The sequence below is a fragment of the Vipera berus genome, assembly GCF_964194415.1.
Source record: "Vipera berus genome assembly, chromosome: 11".
NCBI classification, from domain to species: domain Eukaryota; kingdom Metazoa; phylum Chordata; class Lepidosauria; order Squamata; family Viperidae; genus Vipera; species Vipera berus.
This window is the reverse complement of record NC_138214.1, coordinates 14,097,966-14,107,607: the sequence shown is the minus strand read 5'-3', so window position 1 is coordinate 14,107,607 and position 9,642 is coordinate 14,097,966.

Sequence of the window (9,642 nt, the reverse complement as noted above, 5' to 3'; positions counted from 1 at the left end):
GTACAGTTTACAGAGAACATTAAAAGCACTGCCAAGAAAAAATATGTAGACATTCTCAAGCAGGTTAAAAATAAGATTTCTTTTTAAAATCCCTGTGCTGGTGGGGGAATTCTGGGAAATGAAGTTCACAAGTCTCCAAGTTGCCAAGGTTGGAGACCCCTATTCTGAGACCACCTAAACCCCTTGACTGGATTCATCAGAGATCTTCTTCTTTGGTCCGTCTAATTTTCCATCCATTTCTCCTAGCTCTCTTCTGAAAGTGCTCAAGAATACTTCACATTCTTTTGGGGTGTGTAGGGAGGAATATTGACATAACTGAAACATAGCTTTGAACTCTTCAAAGCCTTTGTTTGCACCAGGAGCCCTTGTATAATAATATTATGTACTAAGTATTGAAGAGGTTCTCCTTTTTCCATGGTTGTTCTCTAAACACTGTTGACTTTTTGTTTTCTTGAATTACTTTTTTTACTATTATTATTTGGGAGAGCAGCTTTTTGATGGCCCATATCAACCTCCCTGAAGCTACGGAAAGTCCCAGATGAGATGCTTATCTTGTGATCAGAGAGCCATATTGCTGATAGTTGCACAGTAGCTCCCAGCCATCTGAGGCAGCTGTATTTCCTTCTGCCTCTCGTCAACCAGCAAATGAATATAAAATCTTGACAGGTGAAATCTTTGACCAGACCTCAGATGTGGTTATACAAAGGGCCTGGCTTAAGCTCCAGCCTGATACACAATTGAATATTCTGCACACTCGTGAATTCCAGTCATAGAGGGACAGGAAGTCCCATTGAATGATGGGTCTCAACTTAACCATAGACCTTCTAGCTCTTTGTTGTAGGGGATTTTGGAAACAATTGGGGCTGTCTATCAAAGATTAAGCAGACAGGACATGCACTTTATATCAACAGATGAACAAACAGCCTTTGGGAGTGTTAATACAGGCACATAGTTTTTTGTTTTTTTTAAAGGGCCAGGGACTTTATTGAAATGATGACAAGTGTCCCTGGAATGAGCTGATGATTTTATAAACCTTTTCCAGTGAGAATTCTATATGAGGAACTCAGATCTTTTGATGCTTTGTCTGCCGCCATTAGAGAAGAGAGGTTTTTTTTCCCGTTCTCAAATCCGTCCCTTGGTCATTCTGATCATGGGACTTTGCTGTAATTACAGCTTATTAGTTCCACGAGAGCACAGGCATTGTAGTCTCCAGTTACAATTACAGCAAGGTTCTGAGGCTTCTTTACAAACAAGGAATGGGTGAGGACATGCAGTTGGAGAAGGCCTGGAAGAGGGAACCCTAGGTTGGGTGGAATTTTCTTCTGGGTTGAGCTCAGAAAGGGATGGAGCAAAGGCTGCCCAATCCAAGGGCCTTGGTCTTCAGACAATCTCATGAGGCTCTATCAAGTTGGACAATGACTTACATGACAGACAAGGAACACGGCCTCTCTACTGTCTTCACACACAACACAGCTCTGTTGTGCTCCTCACCCAATAGCAAAGCACCAGTGACTTCCAGGAGATTCGTAAGAGTTTCTCTTCTTTGACGCCCTTTGCAGAGAACTCAAAAGGCGCTTCCTTTCAAAAGGCGAGCGGAGTTTCTCGTTTTGCTAGAAGTTGTTTCGCTTCTCATCCAAGAAGCTTATTCAGTTTTGACTGAATGGTGGAGAATGGAAGGATTTATATTCTCCACCATTTAGTCAGAACTGAAGAACCTTCTTGGAGGAGAAGCAAAACGTCTTCTAGCAAAACGAGAAAGTCCAGTCGGAGAAAGAAAGAAAGAAAGAAAGAAAGAAAGAAAGAAAGAAAGAAAGAAAGAAAGAAAGAAAGAAAGAGAAAGAGAAAGAAAGAAAATGAAAGAAAATAAAGAAAGAAAGAAAGAAAGAAAGAAAAAGAAAGAAAGAAAGAGAAAGAAAGAAAGAGAGAGAGAGAGAGAAAGAAAGAAAAAGAAAGAAAGAAAGAAAGAAAGAAAGAAAGAAAGAAAGAAAGAAAGAAAGAAAGAAAGATAGATAGATCTCTCTAGAGCTACTTGTGTCCTGTTTTCGGAGTTAGGGCTGCATATAGATGCACCTTGTGGTCCCATGATTGGATTTTGGGCAACTGGCTCACTTTTATGGTCCTTTGCAGCGTCCCACAGTCACATGAATGTGAGTTGTGATCTTTTTTTTGGGGGGGGGGCAGTTTCCCAGCTTTTTTCCAGTTTCTGGCAAAAAAAAAAGCCCATTGGGGAGAATGAATTTCCTTAATGACTGTGGCATTTGCTTAACTTCAAATCCAGTTTCATTAACTTCAAATCCGGTCACACAATGTTTCGTCTTACGATCACAACAACGTATAGCCATAATTCTGGGGCTCAACGATGGCACTGCCTTTCGTCCTGATGTACCTGCTGGCAGCAGATTGGGAAGAGGGATTTAGCGGAGCTAGGAAGGATCTATTTGGAATAAGGCTACAGTTGGAAGCGTGGCATTTATTTAAAAGTTTGTCTCCAGCAAGTTCAGGAGGACTTACTGACTAAGCATGTTTATTTCAGTAAGACGGATTTTCACACACACACACACACCTCCCCTTGGGGCTAAAAGCTACATTTAGGTTTGAAAGTGTTATTGTGCAGTAGACTCTGGCATCTCTTTTGGAAAACCAATGAGGAAGGTGAAAATGCCACACCCTTTGCTTCTCGCTGGGAGTTAACTTGTACTACCCCTCCCCATTTTCCTTCCTCCCCCCCCACCTTACCCATGTTGCTTTCAGAGCTGAATACAGTCTCTAGGAAACTGAGTGAGGGTCAAAAGAGGCTGGTTCTACCTAGCTCAGGGGTCTTCAGACTTGGCCCTTTTATGACTTGTGGGAAAGGAAGAAAATGCCACGGGCTAAGCTTAGATAGCCAGGAAGAGGTAAAAGCCTTCCTTCCCTTTCCCTTTCTCTCTCTCTCCTTCCTTCCTTCCTTCCTTCCTTCCTTCCTTCCTTCCTTCCGTCCCTCATTCCTTACCATCTTCCTCCTTCCTTCCTTCCTTCCTTCCTTCCTTCCTTCCTTCCTTCCTTCCTTCCTTCCTTCCTTCCTTCCTTCCTTCCTTCCTATTATTTGAATTTCTATCTAAAGAGTGTCCTAGTTTTCTTCTAAGATGCTTTAATCTGAGAGACAATTGGCTACACCTGAGTGTTCCAAAGACATGAACATTATATTAATCGATTACGGAGGAAGAAATGAGGTTCGGTTTGTACTGTAGCAGCATAGAAAATTGGCTTGGAGAAAGAGGCCATTTTCACTGCTCAGACAAGTGAATTCCATCAAATATGAGTGACAGAAACAGGGGCTGGACTTGCACAGTTATGAAGCAATAGTCTGCTTATCCATAACTGATTTAATGAGCCAGAATTTGAGGAATTTGAATGACTCATAAAGCCCTAATCCATGCTATACGTCACTCTGGCTAAATTCTCCAAGATACACTATATAACACATGAGACAAACCACATTGTGTATCATGAATGCAATTTTGCAATTTCTCTGGCCAGGAAAAAAAAAGTGTGATAAGAATTCAATGAATAGTGGCACTTTTTTTAATCTGTTGCTTTTGGCAAAGTAGAGTCTTTCTAGATTTTGATAAACCTATCCTCCATTAACTTTTCTAATCTTAAAGCCATCAAACGTACAGCCTGTTACAGTTTGGGAGGGGGAATAACTTCTGTAGATTAATTATTGTCAGGTGGATAGAACCAGGCGCATACTTTTTGCTCAAGCCTACATCTAAGATTCTACTCAACTAATGGTCAGCATTAAATTTGGCGCTAGATAAGAGTCAACAGAATTCAAGGGAGGTTGGACTTGGAGCCTTTGTTGACACGTAAGGATTCTAGGCTGAGTCCTCTCTTGACTCCAACCCCAGGGTCTGCCTCTTCTTCTCCTATAATTATGCATTTTTAGTATGATAAGAAGCTGCTTATAACTCGTATTATTATTCCAGCCTAGCATGGTCTGCTTCATTACCAGATGTTTTCCAAATACATTGACCCAAAGACCTCTGCATGCCTCACCAGCATTGGAAGTTGTGTAATATGTATTGAGAACAACTTGAAGAAGGCTGGTGGACTCTGAAAGTAGATATCAAGGTCTTTTACATTGTGTGGATACCTGGGATTGACTGTAAGCCCTTCTGCTTAGGAGCCACATAGCCTATTGCTGTGCTATAAACCCTCTGCAATTTCATCAGTTTTCTGGAGTGGGACACCATAACAAATCTAATACATTTAATTTAATTAATTAAGCAGAACTCATGCCACTGAGGATAGGACTGAGAGCTCACTGAGAGTGAGTTTACTCAGGCTGCTCCATGTTAAATCCACTGGCTGGACACCCTGAAATAAATGGGATTGCCTGAACATGACCATATATAGTGAGGTCAACCTGGTCAATTCCCAGCCAGAAAAGTTCCTTGCCCACCAGAAACCAACACCTCAAAGGACATAGAGTGAGGAGAAAAAATGTGCATAAGGAGAGTGCAAGATAAAAAGCTTTATAAGAGCTACAGTAGGAAAAAAATGCCCAAAGAACCCATGTTTTACATTTGGCAATCTTTTACCTCTGACTATATTTTAGTTAGCTTAGTCACTACTCAAGCATTGTTCATTATATTTAAGAAACTCAGTTCCTTGCAAGCGATTGGCTTGGGGAATGATAAAATGGGTGTACCGTAAATGATCTCTCCTCAGAACTGAAGTAGACCAGACAAACATTTAAATCTCTTCTGCAGGGCACATACCTTATAAGGGATAGTTGGAGTGTTGGCTGTCTTCATCCAAAACTGAAGTATGTGTGTGTGGATGCGTGAAGAAGGGGAAGAGAGGGAGGGAGGGAGAGAGAGAGAGAGAGGGAAAGAGAGAGAGACAGAGAGACAGAGAGAAATACACAAGTGAGCAAGAGTGCTGTGTGGAGCAACCCTTTTAAATGGTGAGGTGTGTATCCTCTCTCAAGACGTAACAGCAATAGCTCCTCTAGGGTGAGATCCTATAAATCCCTTTTCTTCTTAAAGCCTTCTTCTAGAACAGGGCTTTCCAACCTTGGCAACTTTAAGGCCTGTGGACTTGAAGTCTCAGAAAGAATTCTGGGATTTGAAGTCCACAAGTCTTAAAGTTGCCAAGGCTGGACACTCTGTTCTGGGTCCTCTCCAAGAAGGAAAAGGTTCAAGCTAAACTTAAGACGAGAGTGATCAGGGCCATGAATTATACATTCTATTAGTTGACAGGCCAAGATGGATGGCAAGAATCAAATGTTGTCCTTCAAATCGACTGTCCAAAGCACTTGTTTCATCACATGTGCAATTCATGGTGTTCTCATCCCTCTAGAACAGACAGCCCAGAAAGGATGTGCAAAGCATGTGCAACAACAGCCCTGCCTAAAACTGTGTTTTCTTCTTGTTCTGGTGTATGTCATCTTAGGTGTTCCCCTCTACTTTTAGACCAGACATGTCAAACACAAGGCCCAGAGGCCGGATCCGGCCCGCATAGTGGTTTCATGTGGCCCGCGAAGCCATCCTGGAAACAGTGAGGAAATGGCCCCCACTGCCTTGGCCCTGGCCCAGAGACCCTCCTTCTGCCAGAGACCCTCCGATCTGTCCCACTCCTGCCCAGGCCCCCATAGGCACCCTTGATGCAAACGATGTAGAGCTGGCCACGCCCATCCAGTAGGCCATATGCACTCTAGCCATGCCCACTCAGTAGGCCACGCCCACCCTGGCCACACCCACCCACCCCCCTGAGGGCAACTGCAACGCTGATGCGGCCCTCAATGAAATTGAGTTTGACACCCCTGTTTTAGACAGACTAAAGTGTCTGTGCCTCTGCGACAGCAGCTGCTAAAGGACAACAGGGATGCCACCTTTGTTGTTCCTTCTAAACTACTTAGCCATTTTTATCTCTGGAAGCTCGGATGTACTGTGCAATTTATTCTTCAGCTCCTAAACGTCCTGCCGTGTCTAGCCATAGTGAAAAATGGTGTCTCCAAATGTTGCAAGGGACCATATCCAAGTGTGACATGGTAAGCGGAAGCATCCAATTCAGACAGTTTCTGGTTGGAGAGATAAGGAGAAGCTAGGAAGGAAGGAAAGGAAAAGCAAGAACTGAGACATGGATCGAGCAAAATAAATAAGAATAGAATAGAATTCTTTATTGGCCAAGTGTGGTTGGATGGAAACTAGTCAAGGAGAGAAGCAACCTAGAACTAAGGAGAAACTTCCTGACAGTGAGAACAATTAACCAGTGGAACAACCTGCCTCCAGAAGCTGTGGGTGCTCCAACACTGGAAGTTTTTAAGAAGAGACTGGACAGCCACTTGTCTGAAATGGTATAGGGTTTCCTGCCTGAGCAGGGGGTTGGACTAGATGACCTCCAAGGTCCCTTCCAACATTATCATCATCATCATCATCATCATCATCATCATTATAAAACTTTTATTCATAAAACATGAAACTCAGTCAACTGAACACTCAAATTGACTGGCATTAATGGTTGACACGGGTTGCTGCCAGCATCCTAGGTATCAACCAGGTATCTCCTTAAAATGTAAGATTATGATTATGATTATGATTATGATTATTATTATTATTACATACAAGTAATACATACAATAGTGGTAATCATGATCATATACAAGATGAAATACATTCATCATAAATCGTGAAATACAACACTTCATCATAAACCCATAAGATGCAACACTTAGAGATAGTCATAGAGTACTAGCTAAGCCAGGGGCAGGCAACCTTGGCTCTTTTATGACTGGTGGACTTCAACTTCCTGAGCCAGCATTCTGGGAGTTGAAGTCCACGAGTCATAAAAGATCCAAGGTTGCCTACCCCTGAGCTAAGCAAACAATATAAATCATACTAGGGTACAAAACAAAAATATAAATTGTAAGATACAAGCATCAAGTTATAGTCATAAGGAGATAAGGACAGGTTATAGGAAAGATGAGGAGTATCGTAGTAATGGGGGGACGCGGTGGCTCAGTGGGTTAGGACGCTGAGTTTGTCGATCAGAAGGTCGGCAGTTTGGCGAGTCGAATCCCGAGTGCCGCGTAGCAGAGTGAGCGCCTGTTACTCGTCCCAGCTTCTGCCAACCTAGCAGTTCGAAAGCACGTCAAAATGCAAGTAGAAAAATAGGGACCGCTACGGTGGGAAGGTAACAGCGTTCCGTGCGCCTTTGGCGTCTAGTCATGCCGGCCACATGACCACGGAGACGTCCTCGGACAAGCGCTGGCTCATCGGCTTTGAAACGGAGATGAGCACCGGCCCCTAGAGTCGGAAACGACTAGCACGCATGTGCGGGGGAACCTTTACCTTTACCTTTTTATCGTAGTAATACAGCTGAACTAGTATTTCGACAGTTTGTAGGAATTAGTTGTTAAGCAGAGTGAAAAGTGACTTGCATAACAGCTGGGAGACAAAAGTGGGTCCAGCCAAGGATCAAGCCAGACATCAAGACTAATCTTGTCTGAGGTTGGGATCTTGAGAGGCCCATCCATTGATTTTTGCCCTTGTTTACAATTCCCAGGATCCATCAATGTTGGCCATGTTGCTAAGACCGATTGGAGACGACATTCAAAAGAACTAGTGAGCCTCAAGTGGCCCACTCCCCACTTCAGTCACTGTTCATTTTTCTTGGGAATAAGTTACTGTTTGTCCACCGGAGAACTCAGATACAAGTATTTGCTTGAATTTTTCAGTGCAGTGCAGTTGGCAAGGTGGGAGGGGAGGTCTAAATTAAGAAAGATATACTGGAAAGCAGTTTGCAAAAATATCCTCCGTGCTGTCCAAAACTGCAATTCTCTTAGGATTTCTGGCTACGATGGGACTTGTGGCGGGATACGGGCCAAGTTCATTGTTGACAAAAGTTTTCTAGACAATTTTTTTTCAAGGAAATTTAGAAACATAGACCCTGAAAAAAGGCATTTGAGGTGAGAAACAGAAGTTGATGGGTCTCTCCTGAATTTAGACAGTAAATAAAAGTTCTATCAGAAAAAGGAGAACAGATGTTCCTTATGCCTTTATTGCAAAAAAAAGGGAAGAATTTTTTTTTAAAAAAAGAAACACCACCTGCTATGGAGCTTCCTGTGCTGCATTGTGATTGGCTAATGCAAGGTGACGTATAAGTGGTTTCAGGGATGAGAACCACAACTATTATCAGAGGCTATTTATTACTAGCAATAGAAGAAGGTTCATCTGCATACAATTAATTTTCCCAAGGTTGGATTTTAAGCTGTACTGCCCCTGAGGTTGGTTGCAGTTGCTTCTAAAAGCCATGCCACACCGTTCCTGCTTCTGAAAACAAAGGGTGGATTCTTTACATTTCTCTAATTCCAGTCATTCCAAAGCCTCGTTTTTTTGTTCTCAATTAAGGAGAAGGTAACAAGCACTTCTTAGACTTTGCTAATCTGACAAATCCGTGGATAGGATCTGGTATAATTGCACGTTATCTGCATTCCGGCTGGCCTCGAGGTATCTTCACTGCCTCTGATGTTTTTTAAACAATTTGGGTTTGATCCTCCCTGGTGGCACAAGAGCTTGCAAGGGGGGGGGGAAAGGGGGGTGTGAGGGGGAGAGAAGCAGCCCCAAAGAAGATCTTGGTGCTTGCTCCATCTTTCTGACCTGCTCAGGGTGATCAATTTTAGCAAAGGTAATTAACGGGCTGCATTAACAGAAGAGATAGAATCGAGATCGCCTGAAGTGTTAGTTTGAGGTCTAAAGTAATCAGATTGGTCCATTTGTTCTTCTTTTCTTTCCATGCACTAGATAGAATACTAGATCCCACAATTAATTTCTGCCCCCCCCCCCACAGAGAGATCTGCTAGTAAACTCACATCTGTGCAGTTTTCTAATTTGGGGGGACTGTAGCATTGCAGAGATGTTCAACGTAATAAAGTCCATGTCTTTTCTCCTGGAAGGAAAAAAAAAGACACGCACGGGCCACATTTGGTCTCCTGGTCCTTCCTTTGACTCTCCAGAGCTCTCTACCACACTCACAACACTTCATGATACAATGTTTTCCCCTCTCTCTTCTCCTCTCCTCTCCTCTCCCTTCCTCTCCCCTCCCTCTCTTTCTTCCTCCTCCACCTCCTCCTCCTCCTTCCGGAAAGAAACAGAATAAGGGTACGAAATTATTTTCCACACACAAAATAATCCAGCTCAAAAGTTTTGCCCCTGTCCTTCCAGAGATGTTGTGTCATCACAGTTATTCTAGTAGCTTCCGGATTCTGATTTTTTTTAAGAAGGAGGAGGAGGAGGGAGGAGGAGGAGGAGGAGGAGGAGGGAGCTGATTTCTTTGTTTTATTTTTCTTCTTTTCATGCTGTTCTGCCAGCATGGAAAAAAGATTTAATGCAGGGAGAACTTGCATGTTCTCCGTGGATAGTTCAGAACTCTGTATGTGATCCATATGTTGCAGCTTTGCGGAGTTTTCTTCTTGGCCTTTCAAGCTAGTGTTCCAAATTGTTTTACAATGTTATTACAGCCGAAAAGAATAAAATTAACTCATTCAGAGGATTGGGGTGGGGGGCTCTTTCTTTCACGCTGCTTGAGTCTTTGTTTTGATGATATAATTCATAAACTTGGAAGCAAAGCAAACCCTTTCAAAGACAACTGGGGAGTTTT